Source organism: Ambystoma mexicanum, chromosome 1q, assembly GCF_040938575.1.
Source record: "Ambystoma mexicanum isolate Mex_15411 chromosome 1q, UKY_AmexF1_1, whole genome shotgun sequence".
NCBI classification, from domain to species: domain Eukaryota; kingdom Metazoa; phylum Chordata; class Amphibia; order Caudata; family Ambystomatidae; genus Ambystoma; species Ambystoma mexicanum.
Window position 1 is genome coordinate 358140666 of NC_090922.1, and position 14556 is coordinate 358155221.

The window sequence follows — 14556 nt, forward strand, 5'->3', positions numbered from 1 at the left end:
GCCATCAGATCTCGACGCCGAGGATTTTATGATCAAATTCAAAATATCCTCTTTGTCAAAGCTTAAACCCCAATTTCCGTTGTCACCTATATATTTTTGTCCTCCCACTGGTTCCTGGTATTTTACGCCGAAATAGGTTAGCCAACTTGCTTCCGACACATTATTCATCTGAGCAATGGTTTGGTGTATTTGGGGAGCATTTACTAGTGACCAGAAGTTTATTTTGTAATGCACGCAGCATCTCTTCCACATCTTTCTGCCATAGTTCTTCTCTATGTTGTCTAGACCAACTCTTCAGATCATTTTTGATTTTTTTTGATTCTATCTCTAGTTCTAGTAAGCTTTTAGCCCGTTTCTTAGCGAGTCTTAACTGTATTTGCGTCTCGCGTTTTTTTACCCAAACTGCTTCGTCAAAAAAGTGTTTGTGCACTCGCTGAAAACCCTCCTGGGTACTTCACGGGGGGTCAATTGACCACAGGAATTCATGAAACCGTGATGGGTCACAATGCTGATGCAGAATATTTTGATCTCCCCAGTTGGAAAATCCATCCAGGGCTTTGTTTAACCGCTCCCCTTCCCTCTTGTATTTTACCAACCGATTTCTCTGTGCATTAACTTCTACTCTCTGGTCCCAGATCTCTATTTTTTCCTCACTACACCAATTTAAATGTGCAACTAATCGCTTATGGTCACTTGTTCCATCATCGGCCACTGAGAAATGTATACAAGTATCGAAGCACTCTGTTGATAAAAGCATATAATCCAATGTCGATTCTGATGAACCCCTCTCCCACGTTGTAACCGATGGAACATCACCTTCTACGGAGCAATTTAGGAATTTTAAATCCCAATCCTCAAAGAAGTTCGACCACTTTCTCCCGTTATTTGTTACTTCTTTCATTTTCCCTGTATGGCATTTGGAATTGATACATTGTGAATTTAAGTCTCCTGCAACCAATATATGTGCCCCAGGGTGCGTTATATTAATATCACAAAGGGTTACCGCAATTGATTCTAGAAACTCTACGAGTTTTTCCCTCACGGGGTTCCAATACAGGTTCACAATTATTATCTCCTTAGCTGGAGAGCTTTTGAGGGGGAGTGACCACTCTCACCACCAGAATTCCTTCCTGTTTGCAGGATAACATTGATATTTCTTTAAATAAAATCTTTCTATAGGCGATCAGCAAACCTCCCGTCGGTCTACCCTTGGCTTTACAGTTAGCTGGTTGTGCTATCAGTTTAAAGCCTTCGAGTTCCGGGGTGTTTACTAACCATGTTTCCTGTAACAGGATCAAATCGTTTCCCCCAAATAACAACGCACTCATTTTATTATTTTTAAATGAACTGGATCCCCGAGAGTTCCAACTAGTGATCCTCAATTTGTCACTATTAAAGAGACCTCTGCGATACACCCAACTGCTGGCAGACTTGCATAATTATCTCTGGTAACATTGACCAAGATGGTGTTTGTAACCCTTCATTGATGATATTTTCATTTTTTCCCCGATGGGTTTCATGCAGTGAGGAGATATTTCCCTGGTTTAACTCGTATTCCTCAGTTTCGATCGTTTCTATTGCGTGAGATGGCAATTGCTCATATACTTCCAAACCCACCTCCCTTAATCTTTCTTGTAAGTTTAAAAAAGCTTTTACCCCCAGTTTAGAAACAAATCCAACTTCAACTAAGCTGATACACTCTGGTTTAGGGAAACGAACATATTCAATGTCTTTTGTTGAGAATAAATATAATTCTGGAAGTTTTTTAACCAGTGATAGAATCGAACTCCTATTCAGTGGTATACCAGACTTTTGATTTTCCTCATTAGTTAACCAAAGTCTCGGGATTGCATATGGATTCGGATCATCTTGGGGATTTGTTATTCTTTCAGTTACCATTTCGGAGGATGAGTTTCCCACCAGGACGTTCATAGTCTCTTCTCTTCCAACCTCTTTGGATTGATCTTGGTAGTCCGTATTCGATGTTGATGTTTGAATACGTATTGTGTCCTCTGCATGACCCATCCTAGAACTTTGGGTGACCACCAAATCTCCAGTCTTTGTTTTTGTTTGATTGAATATTGGAGCAATTCTTAAACCAATCTGGGTCTGCATTGGTACTTTAAAAGCATTTTTCTGTTTTTGAAGAAATATAGGAGCTATTTTTAACAACTTCCCTGTAATCTCTGATCTAATCGAGTCGTGTTGTTGTTGATTTCTGTCCAGGTCTGCAATTTTTCCTTCTGTTTGAGTACTCATAGATTTCTTTACCATGTGTACATCCCCCTCTGCTTCGGGAATTCTATCAGTCTCAAGTATTTTCCTTTGTTGTTTTTTGGATTTATTTACCCTGGCAATTCTTTCTTGTTGTGGAGAATCATTACCCTTGCTCCTACCATCTTTATCTGAGATATTTTGATTCTCATTGATTTTCGCAGGATCTAAAATCCCCTTGACGAAGCTATTTACCTTTGATTTTATTGATCTAATGTTCTTCACATTTTTTGTTTTCTTTACTTGTCGACCTCGTGATTTTGAATCTGTATTATTTTGCTTTTGGTTCTTCCGCCAATCTCTTCTCCGTCTCTTATAGGATTTTTGCGAACTCTTCTTCCACATATAGCTGTTTTCTGCCTCATCTTCATGATTCTTAATAACTTCCCGTCGGTCTTCCGCCAGCTGTTCCACCGTTGACTCAGCAATCTGTGCCAATCGGCAGAATTCTTCCATTACTGATTCGGATAAGGGAGTGTCATCCACAAAAGTATTCAATTCAGGGACTAAGTCTTTTGTTTTAATTGCTAAATCTTGGTTTAATGAAGAAGTCGATACATTTCTTTCATTCATTTGCAATAACAAATCCTTGATCTCCTTATTCTCCCTCATTAGAGAAGTCATTTGGTGCTTAATTTCCATTAGGTCTCCACTTTACTTTGTGAAGCCATCTTCCATCTTTATCATCATGGGCAGAACTGAACAATTTATTACATTATTTTGGCCTACGACTGAAAATTCAAGTTGTTCAATATCCTTTGTCATTTCCATTAAAATCCCTGTGTGGGTCTGCACATCTCTTTTTAGAAGGTCAAAAACCTTCACCAAGGAATTTAGAACAAAATTTAAAGCCGAGAGAGAGGAATCACCATCATTAGGGTCTTGATTCTTGTTTCCCTGTGTCATACTTGGTATTTGCACCGGTTGATCTAGTAAAATTCCATCAGACACGACCGTGTCCCCTCTCGATACCACTGTTGAGTTTAATCTTTCCTCATGTGGTTGTAGATTCTGAGCCAAACTCAACAGATGATTTGGGGTCCTTGAAAGTTCCATAACTGGGATGAGTAGTTCAGATCCACTGTTCTCCGTTTGTAAGTTGATATTTTGATTTAAAAGTTTTAAGGAATGTGGCATAGGTCCATTTAAATTTTCTTGTGCAGATTTCTGAAAATAATAATCAATAGTCCCTTTTATATTGGTTGATGTCAAAGTAAAGTCTTTCGACTGTCAGGAGAATCAAGATGGATGTTAAGATCCCCCAGTAGGAGGAGTTGGGAGTAGGAGGAAAGAAGAGAAGAGGCCAGGTCAGCCCATTTAGAGAGGAAGAGGGTGGACTGGCCTGGCAGTCGATAGAAGGTGGAAAAAGTAAGAGAGGAGACAGGAGAGAGAGCCTGCAGACCAGACATTCAAAGGAAGAGTAGACATGAGTGGGAATGATGGAAACAGGGATCGACTTGGGAAAGATCAGGGCTACTCCCCCTCCTGGTCTGGTTTATCTGAGTACAGAGAGGATCCTGTATCCTTCAAGGAGAAGTGTGTCAAAACTCGTGACAGAGCTGTCCTTGAACCATGTCTCAGTAAGGGCAAGGACATTGTGAACGAAGAATTCAAGGAGGTGGCAGATATCAGCGGTGTGCTTGACAGCAGAGCGACAGTTAAGTGTGGCAATGTGGAGCAGGATGCTGTTTGTATAAGGGACAGAAGGGACAAGAGGAAGTCCCAGGAGGACTGTGCTGAGAACAAGATTTGTGATGAGAGTTTTGAAAGAGTGGTAGGTGAGGCACAGTGAATCTTCCTAATGTTAATTAGGTCCAGTCTTGCAGCAGTGGTAGTGGAGGTTATGAAGGAGTGAAACGTGAGTGTGCTGTCAAAGAAAACCCCCAAGCTGTGAACCATTTTTTCAGGTGTTAGGAGGTCAGTGGGAAAAGATATGGGGAGGGGAGAAAGTGTGGGTGTTTGAGTCTGGAAGGGAACTAACTTTGGTTTTGGAAAGGTCGGATATGAGACACATAGCACCATGAAGTGGTGGATAGAAAAGGTTTTAGGAGAAGTCTAAGAAAGTAAAAACATGTTATGGCTGCCACTAGTAGTGATGTGGGAGTCGAGGTGTGCAGGTTCCTTGAAATGGACAAGCATTGGTCAGAAGAGTAAGAGGAAAACCAGGCATGTGCAAAATTACAGATGCCAAGGTTAGAGATGGTTTGGCGAGGATAAGGGTTATCAACTGTGTGGTCAAAGGCTGCTGAGAAGTTTAGCAGGATGAAAATTGGGAGTTTCAGTGATGAGTATTAGAGAAAAGGTTGGGGACAAGGGCGTGGCAGTTTCCACAGAGAATCTTCCATGGAACCTGACCAGAAGGGGATTACTGAGTTAATTGACCATCGGGTAGGTGGTGATGTGTTTAAACACCTCATGCTCCAGAACCTTGGAGCAGTGTGGGATGGGGAGACATTCCAGCAATTGGCATGATTGTTGGGGTCAGCAGTGGGATTTTTGAAAATCGCTAGTAAAGTTGCTACTTTGAAGCTGGTAAGGTAGGCTCCAATGGGAAAGAGGTTAAAGTGGGTGGAGAGGTAAGAGTTGGTGGGGTGTTTGTGTTCCTTGTTTATGTGTCATGCAAAGTAATCCATAGGAGTACAGAACTGATTGACTACATGTATGATGAGTGATAGATCGGCTAGAATGATGGGCGAAAATACATCAAGAAAGGATCGGATCGAGTTGAGGAGTGGTGGGGAAAATGAGATTGGAGTAGAGAAAGAGACAGACAGCGATAGAGAGAGAGGAGTAGGGCAAGAAAGAGTGGGAGAGCAAGAGGAAGAAAAGGTGAGAGATAAAGAGAAGGAGAGAGAGGGAAAATGGGAGAGAGAAGTGAGAGAGAGGCTGAGAGAAAAAGAGAGAAAGAGAGAGAGAGAAAGAGGGTACCTAGTCTCAAATAAGTAGGAAGCCAGAAGGCTAGTTTTAAATTGGCATTTAGGAATTACGGTGGAAGGTGAGAGAGGGGTGAGGGGTGACAGAGGCCCAGCAGGGATACCGCCCAACTCGTGATGAGGCCCAATATTCCTAATTTCTCCCACAAAATTAGCATTAACTACATATCGTAACGGAGTAAAGAGTTGGAACAATCTCTACTGCCCTGGACACTAGAGCTGCCTGTTCTTCTGTAGGAGATACCATTTATGGGGTTGTCAGATCTTATCAAAGGATGTTTGAACTGCTTGCAATTCTGTTGTCAATCTCTCCAAAGCCATTATTTGCCATCACTCCTCCCAGAATGTGCCTCAATTATCAAATTTGTCAAAAGAAGGATTGCAGTAATTAGTTTGTCTTTCGGTGTGATTAATGAATACAAATGCTCAACCAGTGCTCCCAGTAAAATCACTCCTGGATCCCATGGCCGATCCCTGCCTATGACCCCTCTAATAAGTGTGAAAACAGATTGTCAAATGACTGTACAACAGGGAATTACCACAATATTTGGATCAAAGAGCTCCTATCGCTGCAGTGCCTTCAGTATTCTGTAGAGCTTGCCTTCCTAATAGTGTGAACCTGTGTGGACATTATATACCATCTACGAAGCAGTTTAACCACTTAACTGCAAACGTGGTTGGAGTCTACAATGGTTCCTTATGGGAATTCAAGATGAGCATACTCACCCATAGCATGTACGGGCTTAAAAGCCACTTATGTGGAAAACATCTGCAAGAAATTTTTCAGCCCTGTTCCAAACCACCTCCCATTCCCCATTCCCCAATCCCGATTATTAAATATTCTATTTAAATCAGTTTACTTTGATAGGTCCACTTTGTCTTCTCGGGAGTGGACCCCATTTATTTATTATAACAAGCATACATGTTGTGCCCTGTAGGTCAATCAACATTCTTTCCAACTGTGAAAGGAGTCTTGTCGCTCCATCTCAGAGCCTTTTTGTAATACTCAATGTCTTAATTGCAGATATTTATATCTGTCATTCTATAACACCCCAATTCCTTTTTACAATTATCAAAGGATTTAAATTTTCTATCAACAAAACGATCTGGTAGTCTGGTGCAGTCTACCCTTTTCCAATTAGAAAAATGCCTGCCCACCAAACTAGGGGTAAATTCTGGATTTCCATAAATCGGTTTTAACGGTGAAGGAAAGTATATGTCTCACCTCTCCTGTCATCTTGTTCAAAACCTCAAACACACCTTTCTTCACCTTGTCTAAATAGACTGTTGGGCCCCTCTCTTTTTTTGAAAGCCATATAAAATCCCCCATGTGTTGCCCTATTACCACTCTATCCATTCCCCCCAGGATTTAGTTGGTGTCCTTTTAACTCATTCACTTAAAATCCAACTTTGCAAGGTCATGCAGAATCAATGGATATCCAGGCACCCAACACCATGTCTGTCTACCCTAGTCAACAAAATGTTTCAGGGGATTCTTGGTTTTCTACCCATCGACAGGAACTGCACTATATTCCACTCTAATCTTAGCAACTTCAGCATAGGATGTCTCACTGGTAACATCCGAAAATATACAGTAGTCTGGGGAGGGTATTCATTTTTACAACGTTCACCCTCCCAAACCAGGAAATTGCTAATTTTGTCCATCTTTTCAGATCCATTCTAATTGAATCGAAGAGCATTGATAGTTGATAGTATGTAAAGATTCTTCACTTTGTCTGTGATACCAATACCTGTGTATTTAATCTTTCTCTTAGCCCACCCATAATTAATTGATTCCAACATCCTATTCCTAATCTTCTCTGTTTAATGTAAGCCCTGCATGTCCGACTTAGTTTAATTTCCTTTCAATCCAGAGACCCACGTTAATTCAGAGGTCTGAGTACAAGTTTTAAATGTGACCCCTCTTCTATAACACACTTACTTTGGTTCCATTGATAGTACAAATAGTAGAGGTGGGAGGGGACAACCCCGACACACCATCCTCCTAAGGTAAATTACCCATGCCATCACACCATTCACTCAAATCCTTGTAGTTGGATTATTATAACTGCTAACACTGCCTGAATAAACCCCACATTTGAAGTGTCCTCTCCAAACCAGTCCAGTCTACCCTGCCAAATGCCTTCACCATGTCTAACATCAACAGGTTAGCTGGACTTTAAGTAAACCACTTTATTTCATCAATGAAATGGACTACTGTATGGATTTTGTTGAATACCTCTTTACCTTTTGAAAGGATGACAGCCCACAAACCATAGAATAAAAACAATCCAAACAACCAAAATAATCACTGCACCTCTTTGCAAGGGAGAATAAGGTTTATTGCATGCAAAAAGGGTCTCCGATGGTTCCGTAGAATCAAACTGACACAGATTTCCTCTTATCTCAAGACATTTAGAACCATCACGTGATGTGCACCCTCCTGTTCCAGAGGAGATTAAAGAGACTTGATGAGGCCAACTCTGCTATTGATGAGACAGTAGGCTTCCTCATTAACCCAGCCGTCATGGTGCACCCGAGTTGCACCCCGCCCTTGTTCTAAATTTATTGGCATCACCTCTCCTTCTCCAGTCTCGAATCACAAGAAATTCCAGACACAGCTCCCCCCTTTTCACATCCCAACTCCAGGTGCCCACGGATGACGTGACCAGGGCACTGGTCTTAAGTCTGAATTTTGAGGATTTTCTTACTTAAGTTATGTGTCTAAGTGTAATTCATATGGGGTGTCCACCCTGGGGTGAGGGCAGTAGTGTTCTAAATCTCTGCGTGGCTCATTTGCATCACAGAGCCTCATGCCCTGTTCCCATGAATTTGTCCTTCAAAGGGCACATCCCTTCCTGCTCTTTTACCACCTAACATTCTTTTCCCATCAGATCCAAACCCTCCAGCTGGATACAATTGGTGCTTATATGTGCACAATGGGTGCCTCTGACGTCAGATTCTCTCATGGGGAACGGGAATATGGATTCGTTTTTGGAGCTGAACTAACAGAGCTGCAGCTCCACACCAAGGCCTGCATTCTGGTTTGTTCATCATGTGCTAGGCCTTAACATCCAAAATGGCATTAGTCCTTTCACTTCTACTATAGTGACCTTGCTTCTACCACACTACCTTACTGATTGCATCTTCCACCTATGTCTGCTCTTTCCCCATAATGCACATCAATACATACTAATAATACAGCAACTGTACACTGGGCCTATAATGCTACCCCATCTGTAACCTCTGCAGCTTCACCATTAATATAGTTGTTGCTCTTTCTGTGTTGCTATATGTATTTATCTAATATGGGTCAGATCTAACTAATACAATGTATGTGCTTAAACCTGAACCGCTTTGGCATGGCTGGGACGCTCTGCGTGCCACCCAACACTTTTACAAAACCCTCCTGATGAAAGTGTATCAGTTGCAGCAGTGCACCTTCCAAATACTATGCCAACATTTTATTCCATAGTTTGATGTCCATGTGAAGTAGCTCAGTGGGCCTGTAGGATCAACATGGCTCCAAATCTTTCCCCACTTTTGTAATTAAACTGGTGGGAACATCCATTAACATATCAGAGGCAGCACCGAAAATCTGAAATGGTCTGGAAAGATCAACCAATGTTTGGTGAAATTCTAGAGAAAAAATTTGATATCAGTGAGTATAAATAAGTACTCTGCAAGGGAGTAATTCTCAGGAGATCCACCTCCCATGAGTATTCTTCTTGATAGTCTAAGTCCTATTCTTCAGCTGTGTAACGCTATGTAATAAAGTCTGCAAAAGCTTCTTTCTTTTGGGATTCTCTTACAACCCTTTCTCCTGCACTATCCCAGATTGATGTAATGAAGACCTTCTATTTCTTCACTTTGATTATGTTAGCAAAGAGCCTATCTGGTCATCTCCCTTTTCATAACATGCCTGTTTCAAATGTAGCAGTTGCCTTTCTGATCTATTTATATATAGGTTGTTGAACTGATGCCTGGAGTTCTGCAGTTTCCTGAAAACATTGTGTGACTCCCCTTCTCTATCTCCTCCCTCCAGCATCATGAATTCCACCTCTAAGAGTTCACAGGTTCTTTTGCATACTTTCCTGTACTTCCTTGAATCAGTGATTGGTAATCTCATTACCAACACATTAAAGGCACCCTATCTAATGTGCTGGCTGATTTGGCTGGTCACATATAAAGACAACAACTCAAATTGTGTTCAACCTTATTCACTACTGCCTTATCTCATAGCACATGTTGAGTAATGCACCAAGGTCTTTAACTAAATTCTTCTCCACATATTTTACAAATAATGTACAGTGGAGTGTGGTCTGACATAGGTGATGATCCAATTTTAATAGTCATATCAAAGCAAGAAGAAACCTAATACTAAAACAGAGTTAATTCCAATGAAAACATTGTGAAGATATGAGTAAAATATATATTCTCTCTAATTTCTGGATAAAAGAAACTCCAAGCATCCTCCACCCCAAAAGGAGTTAATCTCCCTTCACATTTTCATTCCATACCTTCTCTTCGCCTCCCATGCTTGAGTGATCTAGCTCCACAGACATATACAATGAGCCCCCCCCCCCCATTATCAGCCCTCCCTTCATAAGATCTTCAGGGAATCATAAACATTCTGAAAAGAACATCTGTTCTTTATTAAGTGCATAAATCCCAGCTAAGGGGAACTCCATCTACCACACATACAAGAACCAAAACATATCTGCCAGATGTTGAGCTCACCTTAAAAGGTATGTTTCTATGCAATAAAATAGACCCACCTGCTCTGCGGATGAATGGAAAATGTGAAAAGTGCCTATAATGGAGCCAAAACTGATAAGATTTCATCAAACGAGTTTCTGGAAAAATTGTAATGTTCACCTGTTTATACCTTAGAGAATTGCAGTCTCATTCTCTTACTTAGAGAGTTCAACCCTCCTATGGCAATGATCAGCATGCAAAGCATAATCTCCCAGTAGTAGCCATATACAAAGTAAGCTGATAGTGGTCAATGCCTTCCCTCTGCTTGGCATATACTTTTTATTAGTACCCGGCTGGGGCGTGGCTTCGACTTGCCAGCCAATGAGGAGGCTCAGCACGAGGGCTTTACCACATGGTAAAGCCTCCTCTCTGAGCCCCCTTAGAGCTGAAGGCAGCCATTTCCGCAACCGGATACCAGGTAAGTGAACACTCACCTGCATCCCCTTCTCCCACCCCCTCCCCCTTTAACACATCTCATCTCCCCCATACCACTTACCTGGTGCTGCTTGGTCCCTGGCTGGAGCTGGGAACACTAGTGTTCCCGGCTCGTCACTGACCAGACAATGGCCTCCATGGAAAGGGAGAAGGCACTACGTGTAGTTCCCTTCTCCCTAATCCATGGCGGGCATCTTTTTTTGTGGTTAAGAAACGGTGAACACGTCATTTCTCAACTTTAAGAAAAACACTATTGGTACCCTGGTGCGTTCTAATGCAATATTACCATTGCAGGTGGCATTACTGGGGATGGTTATGCCCCAGGCTACCTTTAAAGCCCTCACTTTGCTCGGGCTTCTAACTGGCCCAGGGCATTACCTGGCCTGGTAATGCCCCCGGCTCGGGTAAAATTGCTTATGCAGAGTATCCCTTGGATGCATACCACTTTCATCCCTCTTCACCCTCAAGAATCACCACCATCAAGGCCCCAACTTACCTCCATCTCCCATCCGCTTCCAAGCTTGGAATGCCACCATGTTAAACCCAGCATACACATCTTAGCCTCCCCCTTACCAGGCCATGCTTCCCATTAAATAACCCATACCACCACTACAAACACAAAACATTTATACCAACAGAGATTCTTCTAAAAGGCAGGCTGACAATTAACCAGATTTTCTCCATCTATTAGAAGTATTCTCTTCCTGTTCCAATCTCACATCCCTTTTTCTCATTGTATTAGATTATGAGTATCTTTCCCCAAAGAAAGTAATGAGTGTGAAGAATTATCATAATCTTGGCAGCAGCAACAGATACGTAAAGTGCTGATTTCTTCAATTTCTTTACAAAACATATTCTCTTTACTGGACACTCATGCCCAACATGCTGTCTGCTGAGAGCCCCCACTATTCTGCTTCTAACATGCATGCTTCATATCCAGTCCCAACTCTTTACAGCCTTCATCTATGGTCATAACATGGATCTGACTATCCTTGTGATGATAAATGAGACCATACAGGTAAAACCTATATGGAATGTTCAGCTCTTGCAACTATTTAGTAACCAGTCCAAATGTTATCCCTCATTAATGTGTGAGATGACAAATCCTGGAAGAACAATATTTTACTAATCTGAACATGAAAAGTATTCTTTCTTTTGTCACCAAAGATTAAAACTTAGTCAACATGGTCTGCGCCCTTCCTTCCACGCCAACTGTAATACACATTTGATGTGCTCTGTCCATTGTAAAATGGCAATTGGTATTTCCTGGTAGAAGTGATTTCCAAACTTCCATCAGAACAGCTGGCAGGGATATACCATCAACGCCCTCTTTTAAAAATGTCAGCTGACGATTATCTCTCCTTGAACGGTTCTTTAACTTGTCACATATGTGCATCAATTGAGTAACCAGTGATTGGACCACAAATATCACCCTTTGCATTTTTGGAGCTAATATAGCTCTGTACTTATTTCTTCAATGAGGTCTATGCTCTCACCCAGGGAAATCCCTTCCTGCTTCATTTCTCTGACATTCTTCTCTTTGTCTGCTCTGAGTTCCTTGATATTCTTGCTTATGCTCTCTGCCAAATTGTTTAGTTAGTCAGCCAATTCCTTTTTGCTGAATGCAACTGGAGAACCCCTTTGTGAGTTTGACAACGTGCTACTCTGCCCCAACATCCGGCTACTCCACCCCAACTTCCCCCTGCTTTATTTGTTCATCCAGGTTCAGTGATGTCAACACCTTATATATAACAAAACATTCCCTTGATTCTTTCTGTTAACCCCTTGTGCATATACACATCTGAAAATATTGCACGTGTCTCTTAATTCTGGCTGCCAAAACTGATGCACCCCTCAGAACAGTTACGGTTCATTGAATAATACATGCATAGAGGGTCTGAAATTTCCCTCCATAGCACTGATTCCTCTTCCAGGCCTGGTAACATGTCTTGAACTCCCATGCTGTGCAGCCAAACCCTCCTTCCACGGAGGTCACTCCTTGTCATCTTGGGTGCACCAAAGTTCTTTCCACCTAGAGGCTGGGTATTGAGCTGGATAAAGGGAGCTGCCTGTGCCCTCTTTCACCTCAGGGTACACAATGCCGATTCCTGAGCTCCTCCATTTCTGCCCAGTGGTGCCCACTTGCCAGGACCAGTCCTCGACTCCTCATCAGTGGATGCTATGTCCCATGGCCAGTCACCACGTCTGCTGCATGTCTTCTCCTGCCCGGTCTCACCGACCTCCAACAATGGATCCTCCACTCATGCAGATCATATGGAACAGCACCTGTGCATCTAGCAATGGGGTGGCTTCCTGCGAGTCATGCTTGTTGCAAAAAGAACTACTCCGCTCATTAATTACATGGTGTCTGCATGTGGCCTAGTTGGGATGGATCCCCACAGAGATGCATCTCACTAGGTGGACATCTTGGCCATGCCACCAAGAGATAATATTGTGTTATGTATGTACATATGTATGTATGGATTTATAAAGTTCATACCTATCTGTGAAACAATGTCATGCTGTACCCAGGAGATGCATAGATAGGGTGCAGGCATAGCAGAGTCTGCTGGCATGGGAGCTTTGGGGCAGCTCTGAAGGGGGAGAAGTAGTGTTGAGAGAAGCGATCAGCAATTGGTAAGATGTTGTTTGAAGATTGGGGCCTTGAGCTCTTTCCTGTGTGTAAGATGGAGGGGGCAGTCGAATTGGCAACTTGTTCCTGACATATGATGCATAGCAGAAAAAGGCCTCTTTTCTGGTTATTTACCATTAAGAGTGATTTGATTACAGTCTGGCAATGTCATGACCTCTGGTGATCCATTAGCTTCCGGAGATAGTGAGGTTCTCAGTCATGCAGAGTGGTGTTGTATTTGTGTCTGCTGTCTAGTTGATGCAGGATTTCTAGAAATGTTAAATGAAAATTGGGTATTTGGACGCCTGTGTGTGGCTGCCTTTTCTTCAGAAGCCACCGTCTGCAGTGTTGCCAGATGCTGTTGAAAGGTGATTCTTGTGAAGGCGCCATACGTGGGCGAAGGGGAAGTTAGTACAAATGTGACAAAGCACGGAATGAGGGAAAGAAGCCCGCCCACCAACCCAGAAACGTTGATAAATAGGCACTGGCGCGCGCACCAGCGCTTGCGCACCGAGAAGAGCCTGTTTCGCCTGGGGAGAGCCTGCTGTGCCTGCCGTACTTGTGATCACCGTGTTTCTGTGGACTTTCATGTGGACTTTCATGGACTGATTTAAGCTTTTTCTGTTGTTAAGGAAACAAGCCCCGCCCACCAACCCGGAAACGTTGACAAATAGGCACTGCCGCGCGCACCAGCGCGCATCGAGAAGTGCCCGAAAGTGCCTGTTTCGCCTGGGGAGAGCCTGCTGTGCCTGCCGTACTTGTGATCACCGTGTTTCTGTGGACTTTCATGTGGACTTTCATGGACTTATTTAAGCTTTTTCTGTTATTAAGGGTGAGGCATTTAATACCTGAATACCTGAATATGCATATATACTTCTCAAGTATACATTAAGTTCCCTAAATAGTTATATATATATCTCTTTTAGAAACAAGCCCCGCCCTCCAACTCGGAAACGTTGACAAATAGGCACTGCCGCGCGCCATAGCGCGTGCGCACCCAAAAGTGCCCGGATGTGCCTGTTTCGCCTGTTTATCCTGGGGGTCCGGGGCTCGGGCCCACGAAATGTATCGAAATGATGTTCATGTAATTACGAGCATCAAGTGAGAGAGGTGAGAGAGGTTGTAATTGGTCTTCGTCATAGAGGTAGAACGAGAGGTATCGTGATTGAAATACCATTTTGTATCTCGGGCTCTGTTGAAGGGCTTGTTCACTTCGCCGCATAGTAGCAGGCGGCAAAAAAGTCCCGTGTCCTCTCTGGTGAATATGTTGCTACAGTAGCACAACGACGTGCACTTTGATAGTGATTTCCGACAGTAAGGGCTGTGTTACATGTCCATCATACGTCCATTAAATCCAGCTGCTGTACAAAGAAGTAAGCAAACTCAATTGGACTAAAAGAAAACGGCGGGAAGGTAAAAATTGTACAAAAAATGTAAAAAAAAAAAAACTGCCCCAGGGAGAGGGTGTTTCTGTACAGGGAGTATGGTGGGAACCCTAAGGAGTGGCACAATACCAACGCAGTG